A 19,442-nucleotide genomic window follows, 5' to 3' on the forward strand; every position below is an offset into this window, starting at 1 on the left:
GCTGCAGTCTACTAGTAACATTCAACTTAAAGCCCCTGGGCGCACAGAGTACCATATACTTGGGACCTACAGGTCAGTTAAATATTCCTTAAATATATCCGGCATTAGCCAACTGCACATGCACCTGAGGGCCAGAGCACATACAGTGGGCTCTGGACATCCCAGTGTTCAATCAGTAAACCAGCGCCAAAATCTATCAAAAGGTGGCAGGGAGCCTGCAAAAAGGTAATTTCTTCCAACATCCTATTAGCAGACATCTGTAAAACAGCTACCTGGTCAGCACCGCAAATAAATACCTGGTCAGCACCGCACATAAATACCAGTCATAGTAACAGGTTACGGCTGGTGATGCTCTTTTAAGAACATTATTCCTAACTTCTGCATCATTTGCCCGCTAGCCACCGTTTAGGAGGAATTTTTTTTACAACCAGTGGAAGCCTATGTATCTACAGCCACACATGTTTGAGTGGAAAATGTTACTTAACCTTCAAGCATCTGTTCATTGCATGTGGTGCTGTAGATACACGTGCCCACCCTCCTTTCCGGTAGCTGACAGTGATGACTAGTGTTTCTCAACTCTAAATTATTTCCTATCTTACAGTACACACATCATATCATAGTAGTCTTACTCTATACTTCACCCCCCACCTGTGTAGAGAACTGTTAAAGGTGGAGACTGTGGCCCTGTGCATTGTGGACTAAGGGAGGAGTCATACCACATCTTGTAGCTCAAAGCTTCTTTGAACAAAAAAACCATTTGTAATGCCCGAGCCCAATGATGGCACGAGCATTTAAAGCATGTGAATTTACAGCACTAAACATGACGAACAGTTGCTTAAATGTTAAGTAACATTTTCCTTCCCATGGGTACTCTGATCTACCAGCAGATTCTTCACCAATCCCTCCCACCTCCTTGACTGAGGAATAGTTTAGGCCCTTCAATTAGGTCCCACTCTAGTTTTGATGTACTGCAGGAAATATCAATCGCATTGGCCTCCTTAAATGAACAGAGCTGAAAATGTTGGGCCAATGTGGTGCATATATTGATTTGGTGATGTCATATCTGGGGTGATCCCTGGCATCATGTTGCTACCGGAAGAGCTATTTATATTTTTCTGAATCCAGTGTGACACCTGATGGAAATTCAAGAAGTTGAAGACTCTGCAGGTGGAGAGAGTAACTACCAGAAAAATAGTTACCGAAGGTAAGTAACTTGTTCTTTTCTGACATTTTCTATAAAATCGGCTTCAGGTGTTAATCAACTCCTTAAAAGTTGCAAGAGCTCACTTGTGCAGATTGGTATTTATTGTTCACCATTATCTAGCAAATTGGCTGGTGAATAGGCATTCCTTCAGAAAATGTCAGAACCAGCACAGAACGACTTTCCTTCAAATTTTTCACAATATATTAAAATATTGCCCAGCTCAGAGCATCCTAATTGTACAACTTAATCCTGACAATACAACCAGGTGTAGAATACAAGTTATGTGTGTGGGGGCTTGATTGTTCTTATTATGCAGTTAATAACTTTCCAGAAATTATTATTTAAGAAATTATCAGTTGAGTATTTACTCCGTGAAATGTTCATGCTTTTACTAGATTTTCTTTATACAAGTTTAACATCGGACATTGATTTCGTAAATCTCATTCACGTTTTCGAGGCCCACATATCTGATTTTCTCTTGAAGACTATACAGTGTTGTTTCACTTGTTTTCAAACTGACTGTTGCTCTATGTAGCGACCATAAAAAATTCTCATTCGTCAGTCTCCAAATATATCCTTCTTATGGATTTAACTCAATCTGGTTACGGTTATTTTCCATTAAAGTCTCTGCAAAACATTGATGGGCCTCTTAAATCTCAGTTTTTCAGTCATCATTTATGCCTCAATCTTTTTCTGTTCTGAAAAAGACCTGTATTTTTGTTCTGTTTGTGGGTTCAAATGGCCTCACAGAGACAGTCTAATTCTCTATAAACAAAATAATTTTTGGGGAGCAGCCTAAGGGCAGTCCCAACATTTCACAAGAATTCCGCAATTTATGAATGTCCGTCTCAGACACTTGGAATAGTCATGAAATTGTTAGGGATGCTGGCATAACAAATCTATCTAGTTCTGTATGCCAGACAAGAGGGAGCATCTGCTAGAAGGGCTCATCAGACAATGGTCCAAGAGTCTTGGGCATTGAGATGATTTAGTGGTTGTTGCAAATACCATGCACAGCAGTCTGCACTGAGGCATATTAGTTTGCGGAATGGAAGACCTTTTTCAGACGCCATCCTTTAGGTGACAATAGCAACAAACGCTTCGCTTGCATGTTGAGGTGCACATATGATGGGCTTGCTGACATAAGGCAAGCAGAGTTCACACGACTCCATGTGGCGTCTTAGAACTTAACTTCCAGGATTCCAACGTATTCTCTGGTGCATGGTTGTACAGAAGCCACGAGTCGAAAATGGATAAGGAAGTCGTAGATCACATCTTTCTGGAGTAGACAACTCCTCTTCCATCTTGATGTGCATAAAAAACTAGAAAAATCCAAGATTATTCTTCTAGCTGCCCACTTCATTATTTTGGGGGGCAATGCCCCGCTATTATACATTATATAGATTTGTTTACTGCTGTATAAGCATTACATTGGCCTTGTTGGTTGTGTTGTACCATAATTATATGGTCTTGAAGAGTCCAGCATTTCTGTTTCATCATAAGTGGTATTTAGTGGTTAGGTATGTTTGGTGTATGGAGCTATAGATCTTTACCAATACTGGTGCGCACCATGGGAGGATTTGTATGTGTTTTGCTGTGTTTGAGCATGTAAGGTAATCAATAGTATGGTGTGTTGTTATGGGTCAACATTAAGCCTGCGTTAACCCAGAATAACTATGTGATGTTGGGCGGGAGCTAGTTTTATTGTGAAGTATGTTGTGTAGTGTTTTATTGGTTTTCAAAGGGTTGGATGATGATGTTGGATTTCACCGAGTTCACTTCATGATGCTTCTGATATGTATGATGTGAGTGTGTATGTTGTTCTGTCTAATGTATTCTGTTTGTTATTTTGGTTATTAGTATTGTGAGGTCGGTGATAACTAAATATGTGGCATTTGAGGGGTCTCTGGACAGCGTTCACTCTAATATGTTTTGTTGGATGTTCATTGGTGTTTCCTATGGGAGGTTGTGTGCACAGCTACTTTCAAATTACGGTCGCATCTACATGATGTAGTCCCTTTTCAGTGTATTCCGTTACAAATGTTTTTTATTAATGTGTGTGCAACTGTGGACTTGTTCATAATGAGCAATGTTGAAAATCAGACCTCTGCTACATAAGTGCGCAGAGTAGTGTCTAATGCACTATTTATATTTTAGTGTATTAGATTTGGGAGTTGGGGCAATGCGTGTATTGATATCAACCTCTGTAGTGAGTGTGAACTATGTTGGATGCCTGAGAGATGTTATATGTATTCTTTCCTTACCGTAGTAGGAAAAGGCTTTTCTCTACGCTGTCAGGTCACAGGTAAATGACCAGTTCCCAGAAAGCCCCTTCACCTCTGCATCTTGGATCTTGCAAACTATCTAGCCACATTGGAAGACATTGCACCACTGGCAGACTCATTTGTGATAGATCTGCATTTTTAGCCTTGTAGGTTGCGACAAACCTGCTCTCGTGGACCTAAGAAACTGTTAGTAACAAAGAGGTTTCCACTAGGCAAAGAGAATTGTAGCACGTTATCATCTCACCATTCTCCGTTGTGGTCATTCCCTTTTCTGAGAGTGGTGTTGCCAGCTTTATATTGTTGTTCTGTCAATTTGTAGAGCGCACTCATGCAGGGTATCCTGTTCTGGTCAGGTGTGAGCCTAGCCAAACCTAGGGCCTAGTGGGGCTACTCATAAAGCTAGTTCTTCAGCTTCTTTATTTTTTTTTTATTGAGCCTGGACATACAGGAGTAATAATAAACAATACTGTGAGCAAGGGACTCACGTCTGAGCATACTCTGCCAGCTTAGTCACCCGAGTGGGATGGGTATGCTCAGACGTGAGTCCCATGCACTCCACACCACTGGATTCAAGCAAGCCGGGCTGAAGACGGCTGGAATGCCAGAAACCGGTCCTCGGAAGCTTGTTTCCGGTCCAGGGAAGGCATGGCTTGGCAGTTCGGGCTGGACTGTTCCCATGAGGCACAGGGTCAGACTGATTTGCATATGGGCGTGTCTGAACTGGGGTGGCGGAGTGAGCTAAAGAACGGTGATGGATTAAACCCAGATCAGTTGACTGGGGGTGAGTGTTTGTATTGTCAACCCTGCGTCCATCATCACCTTTGGTTTTTCTTTGTTCGCCCTAAGTTGGCAGGGTATGCTCAGACGTGAGTCCCTTGCTCACTTTGCCACTGGAGTCAAGCAAGCCCGGCTGAAGACGGCTGTAATGCCAGAAACCGGTCCTGGGAAGCTTGATTCCGGTCCAGGGAAGACATGGCTTGGCAGTTCGGGCTGGACTGTTCCCATGAGGCACAGGGTCAGACTGATTTGCATATGGCCATGTCTGAACTGGGGTGTCGGAGTGAGCTAAAGAACGGTGATGAATTAAACCCAGATCAGTTGACTGGGGGTGAGTGTTTGTATTGTCAACGCTCCGTCCATCATCACCTTTGGTTTTTCTTTGTTCGCCCTAAGTTGGCAGGGTATGCTCAGACGTGAGTCCCTTGCTCACTTTGCCACTGGAGTCAAGCAAGCCTGGCTGAAGACGGCTGTAATGCCAGAAACCGGTCCTGGGAAGCTTGATTCCGGTCCAGGGAAGACATGGCTTGGCAGTTTGGGCTGGACTGTTCCCATGAGGCACAGGGTCAGACTGATTTGCATATGGCCATGTCTGAACTGGGGTGGCAGAGTGAGCTAAAGAACGGTGATGGATTATACCCAGATCAGTTGACTGGGGGTGAGTGTTTGTATTGTCAAAGCTCCGTCCATCATCACCTTTGGTTTTTCTTTGCTCGCCCTAAGTTGGCAGGGTATGCTCAGACGTGAGTCCCTTGCTCACTTTGCCACTGGAGTCAAGCAAGCCTGGCTGAAGACCACTGTAATGCCAGAACCCGGTCCTGGGAAGCTTGAATCCGGTCCAGGGAAGACATGGCTTGGCAGTTTGGCTGGACTGTTCCGATGAGGCACAGGGTCAGACTGATTTGCATATGGCCATGTCTGAACTGGGGTGGCGGAGTGAGCTAAAGAACGGTGATGGATTAAACCCAGATCAGTTGACTAGGGGTGAGTGTTTGTATTGTCAACGCTCCGTCCATCATCACCTTTGGTTTTTCTTTGCTCGCCCTAAGTTGGCAGGGTATGCTCAGACGTGAGTCCCTTGCTCACTTTGCCACTGGAGTCAAGCAAGCCCGGCTGAAGACGGCTGTAATGCCAGAAACCGGTCCTGGGAAGCTTGATTCCGGTCCAGGGAAGACATGGCTTGGCAGTTCGGGCTGGACTGTTCCCATGAGGCACAGGGTCAGACTGATTTGCATATGGCCATGTCTGAACTGGGGTGGCGGAGTGAGCTAAAGAACGGTGATGGATTAAACCCAGATCAGTTGACTGGGGGTGAGTGTTTGTATTGTCAACGCTCCGTCCATCATCACCTTTGGTTTTTCTTTGCCTTTTAAAGAAGCCACGTTTGATGGCTTCATTTTGACAGACGTCTGTGAAACAGAAGGCCGGCGACAGGCAGGAAGAACTTTGTTTCGGCAGTACCTTGGTAGGCGATTACAACCAAATAAACTAACTGGTTTCTGAAAGGACACATTTATGACAAGTCCCAATGACAGCTAACTTGCATAATGTTAAATTTAGCACTCCAGTTGAAAAAAAAATCTGTTCACTTTTCATTTCAATACAGGCACATTGCTACCTCTCAGCTCGTGTTTTGCGCCCTATGTGAGTGACAACATTTTTTCCCTCTATGTTCACTTCGATGTTATAACATTTACACCGCCATTTGGGTACTCTTAACATTGAATTTATAAAAAATGTCAACTGTCACTAAGACAAAGCGATGTGCAAGCAGTTGGCGCTTGTTTAGCAGGCCAATACTGACCAGAGTTCAATAACACATGCTGTTCAGGTCCACAAAAATTTGGGAACATCAGCGTGGAAAAGATGGACTTCCTTGCACCACCTCTCTTCACCTCAAAAAGACAGGACCTCGGTGCAAGAATTTCCTCTGCTAATGGAGCACAGAAAATGCGAACTTGACTATCCTGTGGTGGTAGAGCCTCAAGAAGCGCCAACACTTTCCTCTTGAAACCACTCATCATTAGCAAAAAGAGAACTTGTCAACAAGCCTTCTCCGGCACTGCTCCCGAAGATATGGAACTTTCTTCCACAGGAAGTATGCAGAATCTCCTCAACGACTGCTTTCAAACTGGAAGCCAAAAGATTCCTAATGAACAAATTCTTACCTTAATTGGGCTAAGCTCACCTGCTCGAAGTCATTGATCCTACAACCACTGTACCATCATATGATGCTGCTCTTCTTTACCGCATTGGGTGCCCCCCTTCGTAGCCCGCTATATACCTGTTTATCGTATTACTATCCTTGATTCATTTGTCTTGTAATTATGCGTTTATTCCTGTTTGTATTCTTACTTGTTGTTGATATTGCATTTATGTCCTTCCTTCCATCCTTTTGTTAAGCACTGTGATATCCTTCGGGATCTTGTTCGCTCTATATAAACTTTATAAATAAAAAAAAAAAAAAGTAAAGGGTGCATGCGCCACCTTACACAAGCTACAGTAGCAGGCCTGTGGTGTCAGTTTGAGTGGTCTCTCAGGGGTGGCACAGTACATGCTGCAGCCCCTAGGAGGCCTCTGGGGTACCTAGGCCCTGGGTATGTAGTATACCATATACTAGGGACTTATAAGGGTACCCCAGAATCCAATCTGGAGTGTACCTAAAGTACATGCAATCATTTTAGAGGAGAAAGCAGCTTGGCTGGGGTCCAGGATAGCAGGATCCCAGGCAGTCAAAAACTGTGAAACATCAGAAAAACGCGGGGGTAACTATAAGAAGCAGATCATACTCTCCTACACTTACCATTAGTGACAAAGGGGTACAAGGTGGTCTGCTGCTGCTGGACCTCTCTGCCACATTTGATATGATCAACCGTAATATCTTGGTGAGCTGTTTGGTCGTGGTGGCTTAGATATAGATTGATTCACATCTTTGTTCGAGGCCTTTTGCAGGTTGTGTCCATGTCTCAAGTTCACATCTAGTGTGACAGACGATTGGATGGAAGCCAAACTCCTGAAGCTTACCAGATATAAAAGTGAGATCTTGGTATTAAGCCCCTATGTTGATCTCCCACATGGTACCCAGAGAGACATGGCTACAGGACGGATCACGGGACTTTGGTTAGAGGCCTGCGTGTGGAGCTTGATTGAGATCTTGCCTTTAATGCTCATGTGCAAAGGGTGTGCGCTACTGCTTAATTACTATTGAAACTACTTCACAAGATCCTCCTGTTCTTACCTCAATCTCTACAAGCCACAGTGGTCATGTTTGCTGTCACACATCGATAACTAATTCCATGTTTGTCGGTTTTGTTAAAAAGCTGAATAAACTAGAGGGTCTTCAAAATTTCAGAAGCACGTTAGTGAGCAAGCTCAGGAATTCAGATCATGTACTAGAAGTCAGGCAAAGATTGCATGGGCTCCCAGTCAAGCAACAAATTCAATTCAATGTGTGGGCCTATCACCAAACTGCCCTCGCTTTCTTTTCACCTCGGTGATTTTCTACTCCTGAAGGACTCCACACAGATCCCAAAAGCAACATCTTCTTTTGACACCACAAGTTAAACATCCTAGAAGCAGTGGGTGTTGCTTTTGGGTTATGGGTTTCCACTTCTGCAATGGTCACCCCTTGCATCGTTGATGCCTTTTTAATGTTACATTGTTTCATAGAAAACAGATTTTGTTTTGTTAAAGGTGCCTCATTTCCGGTTGTTTTTTGGTGCTCCTAGCGCCAAGATACCTTCAGGTTGCAATCAGAGCTTAAGAAGTAAATAAAAAAATAAAACAATTTATGATCTTGTTTTGTTTGATTATGCATTTGTACTTTTTTTTAACTTTATTTGTTGGCATTTTGATAAAAAAAACTTTTTCAGCTCACGTTATCAAATCTGGGAATCGAAAATGCAGCATTAATATAAGTGTGTGAGCAATCAAACAAAAAGCAAAACAAAAACAAGAAAAAAATACACTATTGAAAAATGGACAGGAGGCTTGATACATATATCATCATGTCCGATGCAAAAGACAGCGGGTCGGACTCATGCATATGTACTTTGGGTGTGGTGTGTACTCGAGCACTATGCTGTTCTTAACCTGGCTTAGGGCGCGCGCCCAAGTTGTAATGGGGGAAGATGCGTGAGGCGTAGTGCACGTGCACTTACATTAGTGTACAGGTGTGCTTGGGTCAAAGGTTGTGGATATGCGCCTGTCCCATTTAGTAAGTATTTTGTTGTAATGCGTGGTGACCCTCCTGGTAGGTTGCTCCCCCTCCACGCAGCTCCGCCTGCGTGCCCCTGCTGCCGCCGCTAAAGGACTCGCTGGTTAGTGTGCCCATCCTCCGTTTTTTGCTCTATGTGCCACTCGTTTTCCCCCCCTTTGTGCCCCGTTTTCTTTGCTTTGCTCTGAGCCACTGTTTTCCCCTCTTCTGTGCCCCGTTTTTTTTTGCTCTCTCTGCCACTCGTTTTCCCCCTCCTTTTGCCCGTTCTTTTAGCTCAGTGCTACTGTTGTTCCCCTCTTCTGTGCCCCGTTTTTTGCTCTCTGTGCCACTCGTTTTCCCCCTCCATTGTGCTCGTTTTTTTTGCTCTGTGCCACTGGTTTCCCCTCTTCTGTATCCCGTTTCTTTTTTGCTTTGTGCCACTGTTTTCCCCTCTTTTTTGCCCAATTTTGCTTTCTGTGCCTCTTGTTCTTCCCGCAGCTGTGCCCCCTGTGGCCCCACCCCCTGCCCACTCGCTGCTCCCACCTGCTCCACCCTCCCACCTCCCCTTATATGCAATGCCGCTGCGCTAAGGCAAGCCCATCGGTGCCCGCCGGTGCCTGGACCGTGCCCATCGCCGAAGGCGCGCCTAAGGCAAGCCCGTCCGAGACTGGACCGCGCCTAGCACCAGAACCCCAGGCCCCCAAGATGCAAGACTGTGATACAATGCCTGCACCCTCCACCCACTTAACGCCGGCCGAGACCATAGCTGCTTCCAGGCCGCCCCGAAACGCACCCACGGACCTTTCTATTGCCGCACCTGCAGCTTCACCTGCGACAGAGCCACCAAACCACCAAGGATCGTACCCAACTACCTCCGCTGCATACTCCTAAACACACGCTCTGCACGCAAACACGCCGTCGAGATCTGGGACCTGCTCGACACCTCCACCCCAGACGTTGCCTTCCTGACCGAGACCTGGTGGAACGACTCCTCGGCTTCCGACATCCCGGACGGCTACAAGATCGCCCGCAGAGACCGCACCAACAGAACTGGAGGAGGAATAGCCATCGTCCACAAGTCCAGCCTCATGGTCTCCACCGACTCAGACGACACTCTGAGCACCGCCGAACACCTGCACTTCCGGATCCACACTGACCCCAACACCACCCTCAGAGGAACACTCGTCTACAGACCCAGAGGATCCCGGCCGCAGTTCAGCGACTTCATCGCCGACCTCGTCAGCACCCACGCACTCGCCTCCACGGACTACATCCTCCTCTGGGACCTGAACTTCCACCTCGAGAACAACAACAATGCCAACTCCGCCACCGTGATCGTCAACCTCACCAACCTCGGCCTCAGACAACTCGTCGCAGCTCCCACCAACGCCGCCGGCCACACGCTTGACCCCATCTTCTCCACAAGCACCCACGTCTCCTTCGACCGCACCACCGAACGGATCACCGCTGCATCCATTTCACCTACAAGAAACCCACCACGCACCACCACACCAAACAACTGTCCCGCCGCTGCTGGAACAAAGTCACAGAAGACCAGCTGGCCACCACCCTCGCCCAGAACCCACCCACCGACCCCACCAACCCAGACGCCGCCGCCTGCAACCTCAGACAGTGGATCAACGACTGCGCCAACACCCTCGCCCCGCACCAGCAAGAAAGCCACCTGGTTCACCGAAGAACTCCAGATCTCCAAACGAGTATGCCGGAAATTGGAGAAGAAATGGCTCCACGAACGAGCACCGGACAGACATGCAGCCCACAAGGACGCCACCCGCAGACATCACCATCTCATCAGATTAGCCAAGAGATCGTCCTTCAAAACCCGCCTGGACAACAAGGCACATGACAGCAAAGTGCTCAGAAGCATTGTGAAGGAACTCTCCAACCCCAGTGCCAATGCCAACGACATCCTGCCCTCACAAGAACTGTGCGACTCGCTAGCCACCTTCTTCCACCGCAAGATCGCTGACATCCACGACCGCTTCAACACCACCACGACCACCCCGACAACGTCAGACTCCACCCCCCCCTACGAACACCACCCGCATCAACCGCGTGACCTCCTGGACCAATGTCAACAACGACGTAACACACAAGATCATGAACTCCATCCACTCAGGATCACTGTCAGACCCCTGCTCACACCACATATTCAACAAAGCAGACAAAGCCATCGCACCCCAACTACGGAAAGTAATCAACATCTCCTTCGAGACAGCTACATTCCCGGAAAGCTGGAAGCACGCCGAAATCAACGCTCTTCTCAGGAAGCCCAAGGCGGACCCCAAGGACCTCAAGAATTTCCGGCCCATCTCCCTGCTCCCGGCGAAGGTTATCGAGAAAATCGTCAACACACAACTGATCCGCCACCTCGAGGACAACGACATCCTAGACCCATCCCAGTCCGGATTCTGAAAAACCACAGCACCAAGACAGTCTTCATCGCTGCCACAGACGACATCAGGATCCAACTAGACAACGGCGAAACATCAGCCCTCATACTCCTGGACCTATCAGCCGCCTTCGAAAAAGTCTGCCACTGCACACTAAAGACATGCCTCCAAGAATCCGGAATCCAAGAGAAGGTCCTGGACTGGACCACATACGTCCTCTCAGGCAGAACCCAGAGCGTCCGCCTTCCCCCCTTCCGCTCCGAAGCCACCGACATCATCTGCGGCGTACCCCAGGGCTCATCCCGACGCTGTTCAACGTCTACATGGCCCCCCTCGCTCACGTCGCCCGCCAGCACAAACTCAACATCATCTCCTATGCCGACAACACCCAGCTGATCCTCTCCCTCACCAAGGACCCGCACACCGCTAAAACCAACCTCCACGAGGGAATGAAGGCCGTCGCCGAATGGATGAGAGGCAGCCGACTGAAGCTGAACTCGGACAAGACGGAGTTTCTCATCCTCGGATCCACCCCCTCAGCCTGGGACAACTCCTGGTGGCCGACCACACTGGGAACAGCACCGACACCCACCGACCACGCACGCAACCTAGGAATCATCCTTGACTCCTCCCTCTCCATGTCGAAGCAGGTCAACGCCGTCTCCTCCTCCTGCTACAGCACCCTACGCATGCTCCGCAGGATCTACAAGTGGATCCCCACCGAAACAAGAAGAACGGTGACACAGGCCCTCGTCAGCAGCAGGTTGGACTACGGCAACACACTCTACGCAGGAATCCCGGCCAAACACCTGCGACGACTGCAACGCATCCAAAACATCTCCGCCCGACATCCTCAACGTCCCTCGCCGTAGCCACATCACCCCCCCCCCCCCTGAGAGACCTACACTGGCTCTCCGTCGACAAGAGGAGGGGCCCCCTCCGTACTTAATCTGTGCCTCTCCAGCCAAAGTGCGGTGCTGAGGGGGCCTATGGAGGTGTCGATGGTCTCTGGCGGAGCACCGCCTCCACATAAACCTGTTGGGAGCTGTGGACTGTCCACCTAGCTTTAAAAGCCTTCCTACCATCCATCATTCGGATGCTGGTTCGGGTGTTCACGAACAACACCACCAGCATGAGAGTTTAGAAGTATAATGTTTATCTCCACTACTAAAAAGTACTTGAAAATATGGAAAAATACAAAGATGTCAAAAAATGTTAAATAACGAGATTAAAACGAAGACGAAGAAAAAAATATATATGTTTAGTTTTCAAGTATTGGAAATTGGTGATACATCTTCCCAATATATAATATATTTATATATGCAAATATTTAAGGAGAACTATGGTGCAATGGGCATTAGTAAATATGATAAATAATAACATTTTTAAAAAATAAGGTAAAATGCTACATAGAATTCATAAGCCAGATAGAGAAGAAACACAGGACAAGAAAACAAGCAGAACAACAAACAAGTTACTTACCTTTGCTAACACCTGTTTTGGTAGAGACTCAATCAAACTACAGATTTCTTACCTTAAACTATTCCACAGGCGTCAGACGGAATCCAGAAAGACTTGATGACACATGTGTGCCTGGAGGTGACGGAAACGTCTCCTCGTCTGCGCCGGATGTGAGGTCACACAGATTGAACATAGCCTCTGATTCCAAGGTTTTGGGATAGGTTAGAGGCATTTACAGCATCCAGTAAATTCTGACAACATGCTGTGAGGTATTTATTGGGTACTTAAATGTCTAAAATTCTGAAATTAATCTTTGACCACAGGGGATTAATTACAAAGGTCAAATTATGCAAGCATGAATATTTACTGCACATTTTCACCAGTTTTTAGCTGCGGAAATAAACCAGCGGTGAATTGCAGGAGGTGCGGTAATTAGTGATTCACTTGGAATTTCGATATTTATTTATTTATAAAGTTTATATAGCGCGAACAAGATCCCGAAGGATATCAGAGCGCTTTACAAAAGGATGGAAGGAAGGACATAAATGCAATATCGACAACAAGTAAGAATACAAAACAGGAGTAAACGCATAATTACAAGACAAATGAATCAAGGATAGTAATACGATAAACAGGTATATAGCGGACTACGAAGGGGGGCACACAATGCGGTAAAGAAGAGCAGCATCGTATGATGGTACAATGGTTGTAGGATCAATGACTTCGAGTAGGTGAGCCTAGCCCAATTAAGGTAAGAATGTGTTCATTAGGAATCTTTTGGCTTCCAGTTTGAAAGCAGTCGTTGAGGAGATTCTGCGTACTTCCGGTGGAAGAGCGTTCCATATCTTCGGGGGCAGCGCCGGAGAAGGCTTGGTGACAAGTTCTCTTTTTGCTAATGATGAGTGGTTTCAAGAGGAAAGTGTTGGCGCTTCTTGAGGCTCTACCACCGCAGGATAGTCAAGTCCGCATATTCTGTGCTCCATTAGCAGAGGAAATTCTGGCAACGAGGTCCTGTCTTTTTGAGGTGAAGAGAGGTGGTGCAAGGAAGTCCATCTTTTCCACGCTGATGTTCCCAAATTTTTGTGGACCTGAACAGCATGTATTATTGAACTCTGGTCAGTATTGGCCTGCTAAACAGGCGCCAACTGTTTGCACATTGTTTTGTCTTATTGACAGTTGACATTTTTTATAAATCCAATGTTAAGAGTACCCAAATGGTGGCGTAAATGTTATATCATCGAAGTAAACATAGAAGGAAAAAATGTTGTCACTCACATAGGGCGCAAAACACGAGCTGAGAAGTAGCAATGTGCCACAACAGTGAAGGCCTGTATTGAAATGAAAAGTGAACAGATTTTTTTTTCAACGGGAGTGCTAAATTTAACATTATGCAAGTTAGCTGTCATTGGGACTTGTCATAAATGTGTCCTTTCAGAAACCAGTTATAAAGTACATCAAAGTTCAACACCCAATTTGAAATTTTGGCTTTAGCTTGTAATGGTGATACATACTGGATAAGCAAGACACTGCTGTGTTTATATTTTCTTAATTGGTGTACCCTGGAAGTTGCTAAATAAGGGCATATTGAGGATATCACAACATGATGGGAAGAAATGCTTAAAATAAATGTTTTTGATGATTTAATATAAGCCGAATAGTTGGTGTTCTTTTATAACAAGACGCTCACACACAGGATCTCTGAAATATGCATCAGAAACTGGCTTCTGGTCTGTATTCATTGCGATTTCCACATTTTTTTTTGCTACTTAACCAAAATTAAAAGCCAAACATACATCTTTTTTGTTTTTGTCCAAAAACCTATATTGCACCTTTAAATGCACACATCTGCTGGCCTACAACCTGTAGGGCTGGCCGCCATCACATTAAGGGAAACAAAACGCATTAGTGTCATGATGTAGTCAAATGTCATTCTTCCATAAATCTTATCACTTTATCAAAGAAAAGGCACTGTTCAGTCATAATTCACAGATTAAGGCATGTTTTTTTGTTTTTGTTTTTCCCCCCTCAAAACCATAACAAGAACACAAATAGTGTATGAAATCACAGTGCGGTCTTTCTGTTTGGCCATTGGTCACCTTGATCGGGTGACTACACATCCCCTCCGTGTAGCTCCAATTTAGCTCCTACCTAAGTACGCCATGTCGTGGAAGTGTGAATGTTAGGCCCACCCATTCGTGGTCCTCCTGACAGCCCCTCCACCGTTCCCCCCGGGTCTACCCCTACTATTGGTCCATCTCATGTTCTGGCTATCATGTCTTGCGGGACCTATGTAGTCCACTAACCTTCCTCCCCTTCCTCTTCCGACTCATCTTGATCGTCTTCCGGCAAGGGTTCACAGATCTCCCCCCTGTATATGTTCCATTTAGTCCATATTTTATTCCATTTCCCCGGGCACGCTCGGTTAGACTATACCGCCCGTTCAGTCACCATTATTTTGTCCATGTTGAGGCACCATTGTGTATTCGTTGGCACTTCCACCACTCCCCAACGCTGCGCGATGTCGCGTTTGGCAACAATCATGCCCAGTGTGACCGATAGCTGATCAAGTCTGGACAAATCAGTCGCTTCCCACACATTTAAGAGGCACCTCTGTGGGTCAGGTAGCAGAGAGATTTCTAGTGTCTGTGATATTGTTCGTAGTATTTTTTTCCAGTATTCCTGGATACGGGGGCAGTCCCATATAGTGTGGAAGAATGTGCCTTCTTCCCCGCACCCACGCAGGCAGTAAGGGTGTTGTGCTCTGTTAATACAGTGTAGTGTAGTCCTAGTGTAATAAACCCTATGTAATATTTTCAATTGGACGAGCCTTAGTCTGGTGGAGATGCCAACTTCCTTAGGCGACGCCATTGCCTCGTTCCATTCTTGCTCATCCATTTCATGAGTGTCTCTCTCCCATTTCTCCTTCAATGGAGTCATTGGGTCTGGCATGTTGTGTAGTAGTTTACGGTATATGAGTGACGTCGCCCGTTCTACCATGAAGTCTGTAAGAAGGCGGTCTTCAAGCGGGGTCGATTCCGGCAATTCAGTGTCAGGGGGTATGGCGGCGAGTAAGGCATGCGGGATCTGAAGATATCTATATTGCTCCCTCTCTCCCAGATCATACAGTTCTCTAAGCCTATCAAAGGGCACCACGCCTCCCCATTCCCATAGGTCCCCTACTGTAGATATCCCTATAGTGTCCCAGTGCGAGAAGCCTCTACTGTTCCTCATGTTACCTAGGGCTCTTGAGTCCCACAGTGGTGTAAGCTTGGTTATTTTCCCCTGCCATCCTAGAGCCATTGTCGCTGTATGCCATATCGTAACAGTGAGTTTAGTGGGACCCTCCAGTTTACGCATTTTCCGTTTATCGTACAATGGAGCCAGTAGGCTGTTAGTGCCCAGCTGCGCCCTGTCTGCCTGGAATGCGGGATCAGTGTGCGGAGTGTGTAGCCAGTTGTTGATCAGTTTCAGTTGTGTCGCCCAATAATATAATTTCAGGTTTGGCAGTGCGATTCCTCCATCGTACCAGCCCCTGTGTAGTTTGGATTGCGCAATGCATGCCGGTAGGTTCCCCCATAGAAGATTCGACACCAGCGCTGCTACTTTTTTGAAGAAACTCGGGGCCACCGGGTATGGAGCATTTTCAAGTACATATAAAAATCGAGGCAAGGACATCATTTTGTACAATGCTGCCTTCCCCAGTAGTGTCAGAGGCAGTCCCGCCCAGAACTTGACATCTTTTTTAAGCCGGGCCATAGGCGGCCCCAGATTTGTATCCATAAATTCCGTTGGGTCCCTCGTGACATGTATTCCCAAGTATTTAAAGGAAAATCCAGCTGTCCTTAGGGGGCAGTCTGCACTTAGTGCCGGGATCGGACCCTTCAGGACATACATCTCCGATTTGTTCCAGTTTAGTGTGTATCCCGATATTTTACAGTGGCTATCACATAGATTCAGGAGTGCCGGTACCCCGCGCTCTGGGTCTGTTAGATACACCAGCATATCATCTGCATAAAGGGAAAACCGGTCCTCCCTGCCCTCCGCCCAGCGAATTCCCGCCAGCAGTGGTGTGGTTCTAATTAGCGTAGCTAGTGGCTCTAGTGAGATTGCGAACAGCAATGGCGAGAGTGGGCACCCCTGACGAGTGCCTCTTCCCAGAGGGAACGGTTGCGAGATATGTCCGTTAGCCACCACCTGCGCCATAGGTTCGGCGTATAACAATTTAATCCATGTTGTGAATTTGGGGCCGAAACCCAGCCGGTTCAGAACCTCGAACAAGTAGTTCCACTCTACCAGGTCAAAGGCCATTTTGGCATCTAAGGCCAATATTACTGCCTGCGTAGGGATCGAATCCGCCTGAGCCAACACCCCGTGTAGTCTCCGCAGATTGAGTGCCATGTTCCTATGTGGCATAAATCCCGACTGGTCCGGATGTCTGAGTGCGTGCAGGTGAGGTATAAGACGAGTCGCCAGGATTTTGGCTAGGATTTTGACTTCTGCATTAAGCAGAGAGATAGGGCGGTATGAGGAGCATTCCTCCGGTGGTTTCCCCGGCTTAGGGATTTCTACTATACTGGCCAGTCTCTGATCTGGTGGAAGTATTCCCTTCCCTAAACATTCCTTAAACATTGCTAGCAGGTGTTTGCCAGTCTCTCCGGCGTCGATTGGTACCACTCTATAGGTATGCCGTTCGGCCCAGGGGCCTTACCTGGGTGCAGTGCCTTTATTGCCAGTTGTATCTCCTCTGTGGATATGTCCACCTCTAGCTCTGCAGCCGCCTCTGAGGAAAGTGTCTGTACCTCAACCTGTTCTAGTGCTGCTCTGGCCATTTCAGGTGTCACAACTCGTTCAGGGGTGTATACCAAATCAAAGTGGGTGGTAAGCGTCTCGACTATTTGCTCCGGGTTCGTGTGCATTCCCCCCTGACTTGTCCCTAACCTGTTGAATACCCCTCGAGCTACCTCCTCTCTTATCGAGCCATGCCAGCATCTTACCCGCCTTATCTCCCACTTCATAAACCCTATTTTGTGTATCCGTTATGTGTCCCTTAACCTGAGCCCGCATATGGTCCGTGTAAAGCTGCTGTTGAAGGTGAAGTGCGTGAGCCGTGTCTGGAGTGGGGTGCAGGTCGTGCGCTGTTGACAATTCTCGCACTAGCAGTTCCATTTCGTTCAATTCCTGAGTTTTCTCCCTTTTATAACCTGTAATTGAGTTCATGGCTTGTCCCCTAAGCACTGTCTTGTACGCCTCCCAGACAACCTCCGAGGAGCGTACCGAGCCCACATTCTCGGCGAAGTACTGTGTCGTCGCCTTTTTAAGAGCCTTGCGAACCTGGGGGATCTTAAGATATGTAGCTTGTATAGGGTAAATTCGCTTGCGCGACTTCTCCTGAGTGGACATCGTCAGGTTGATCGGGGAGTGGTCTGAAATTCCCCTTGGGTGAATTTCTATGGTGTCTGTGTGTTGGATACCGATACCTAGTGCTAAGAAGTGGTCTATTCTGGACATGCTGCCGTGCACAGCGGAATGGAAGGTGTACTGTTTATCCTGAGGGTGCATATGTCTCCATATATCTATGAGGCCCATAGCTGTCAAAAAACGTTGGAAGCGGGAGGGCCCCCCAACGGGAGCCATCGTCGGGAACCTATCTAGTTGGGTGTCGACAATGGCATTGAAGTCGCCCCCCAGAATAACATCCCCTTCGGGGAGGGTCAGCAAGAAGTCTGCAAGTTTTGGGAGCTGCTCCGAGTGTAGCGCCGGGGGATGTATACCGAGACCAGGTTAAGGAGCCTACCCTCCCACTGTCCCTGCAGAGCAGCGAAGCATCCCTGCCCATCAGTCTTAGTGTGTAGTGGAATAAAGTGTGAGGATTTCTGGAGTAGGATGCCGGTCCCCCGAGAGCCTGACGTGAAGTCTGAATGTACTACCATTTTGTACCCCCTCCTATCCATGGCCCTAGACGCCCCCCCTGTTAAATGTGTCTCCTGTAGGAGTACAATGGCGGGTTTCAGCCTTTTCAGTGCGGTCAGCACCAACCCACGTTTGACCTTATCTCCCAGTCCTCTCACATTCCATGACAGCATGCGCAGAGACGAGCCCCGCGAAAGAGAGTCATCCCCTTCCGTTCTCAATATAGGGTTTGCTGCCATGTACAGTTATGAGGACGGTGGTGTGCCCAGCATGTGCCGTATCCAGATTGCTAATTCTCCTGCTGTGCATGAGACTGAGTAATATCGTAACATAGGAACCAGACCGGGTGTACATATACCGAACAATTGGTAAACCGCTTGTAAGCATTACATTATTCCTTGACCATACCTGTGTATTCCGAACATAACCAAAACCGCCCCCCCCTCAACCCCCCCTCCCTGCCCCCCTGCTTAACGGACTTCCAACTGCCCGCCTCCCCAACTGAGCAGAGTGCTTAACCCGTCCCAAAACCAGAGTACTTGCGTGTAGGGGGAGGGTGTCTCCCCAAGCAGGCGGCATCCCTGCTCACAGCCGGGGTCAAACAGGCCAGAGTCCATCTGCCACAACAAATTATTAGTTCCAATCACAATAGGCAGCGTTCATCCCTGTGTCCACCGTGCCGGATCATTCTTCTTCGTCAGCCTCCGTGTGTTCAAGTGTCGGGGATCTTCTCGCTCCTCTTCCGCCCGATGCCTGGGACCCTGCTCGGCTGTCCCCTCGGTGTTCATGGTTTGTTCTATTTGTCTTTCGTGGCTGGCCCACACTGCGCCAACCCTCGAGCCAGTCCCTAGCCGCATCAGGAGAGTCGAAGAACCAGACCTTTTTTATCAGCTACTACTCGGAGCCGGGCCGGGAAGAGCATTGAGTAAGGCAGTTCTTTCTCTCTTAGCGTTTTCTTGACCTCAAGAAAGGTTCTCCTTTTCCGTGAGACTTCTGCCGTGTAGTCCGGGAAGAATGACACCCTAGAGTTTTGAACCTGGATGGCTGGCGCCACTCTAGTCGCTTGCAAAATAGCGTCCCGGTCTCTAAAGTTGAGGAGCCTCACCAGTATTGGTCTCGGCGGGCCCCCTGTCCTTGGCTTCCCCCCTGGCACCCTATGGGCCCGTTCCACAGAGAAGAAATGCGAAAGGCCCTTG

Source organism: Lissotriton vulgaris, chromosome 5 (genome assembly GCF_964263255.1).
Source record: "Lissotriton vulgaris chromosome 5, aLisVul1.2, whole genome shotgun sequence".
In the NCBI taxonomy this organism is placed as follows: Eukaryota; Metazoa; Chordata; class Amphibia; order Caudata; family Salamandridae; genus Lissotriton; species Lissotriton vulgaris.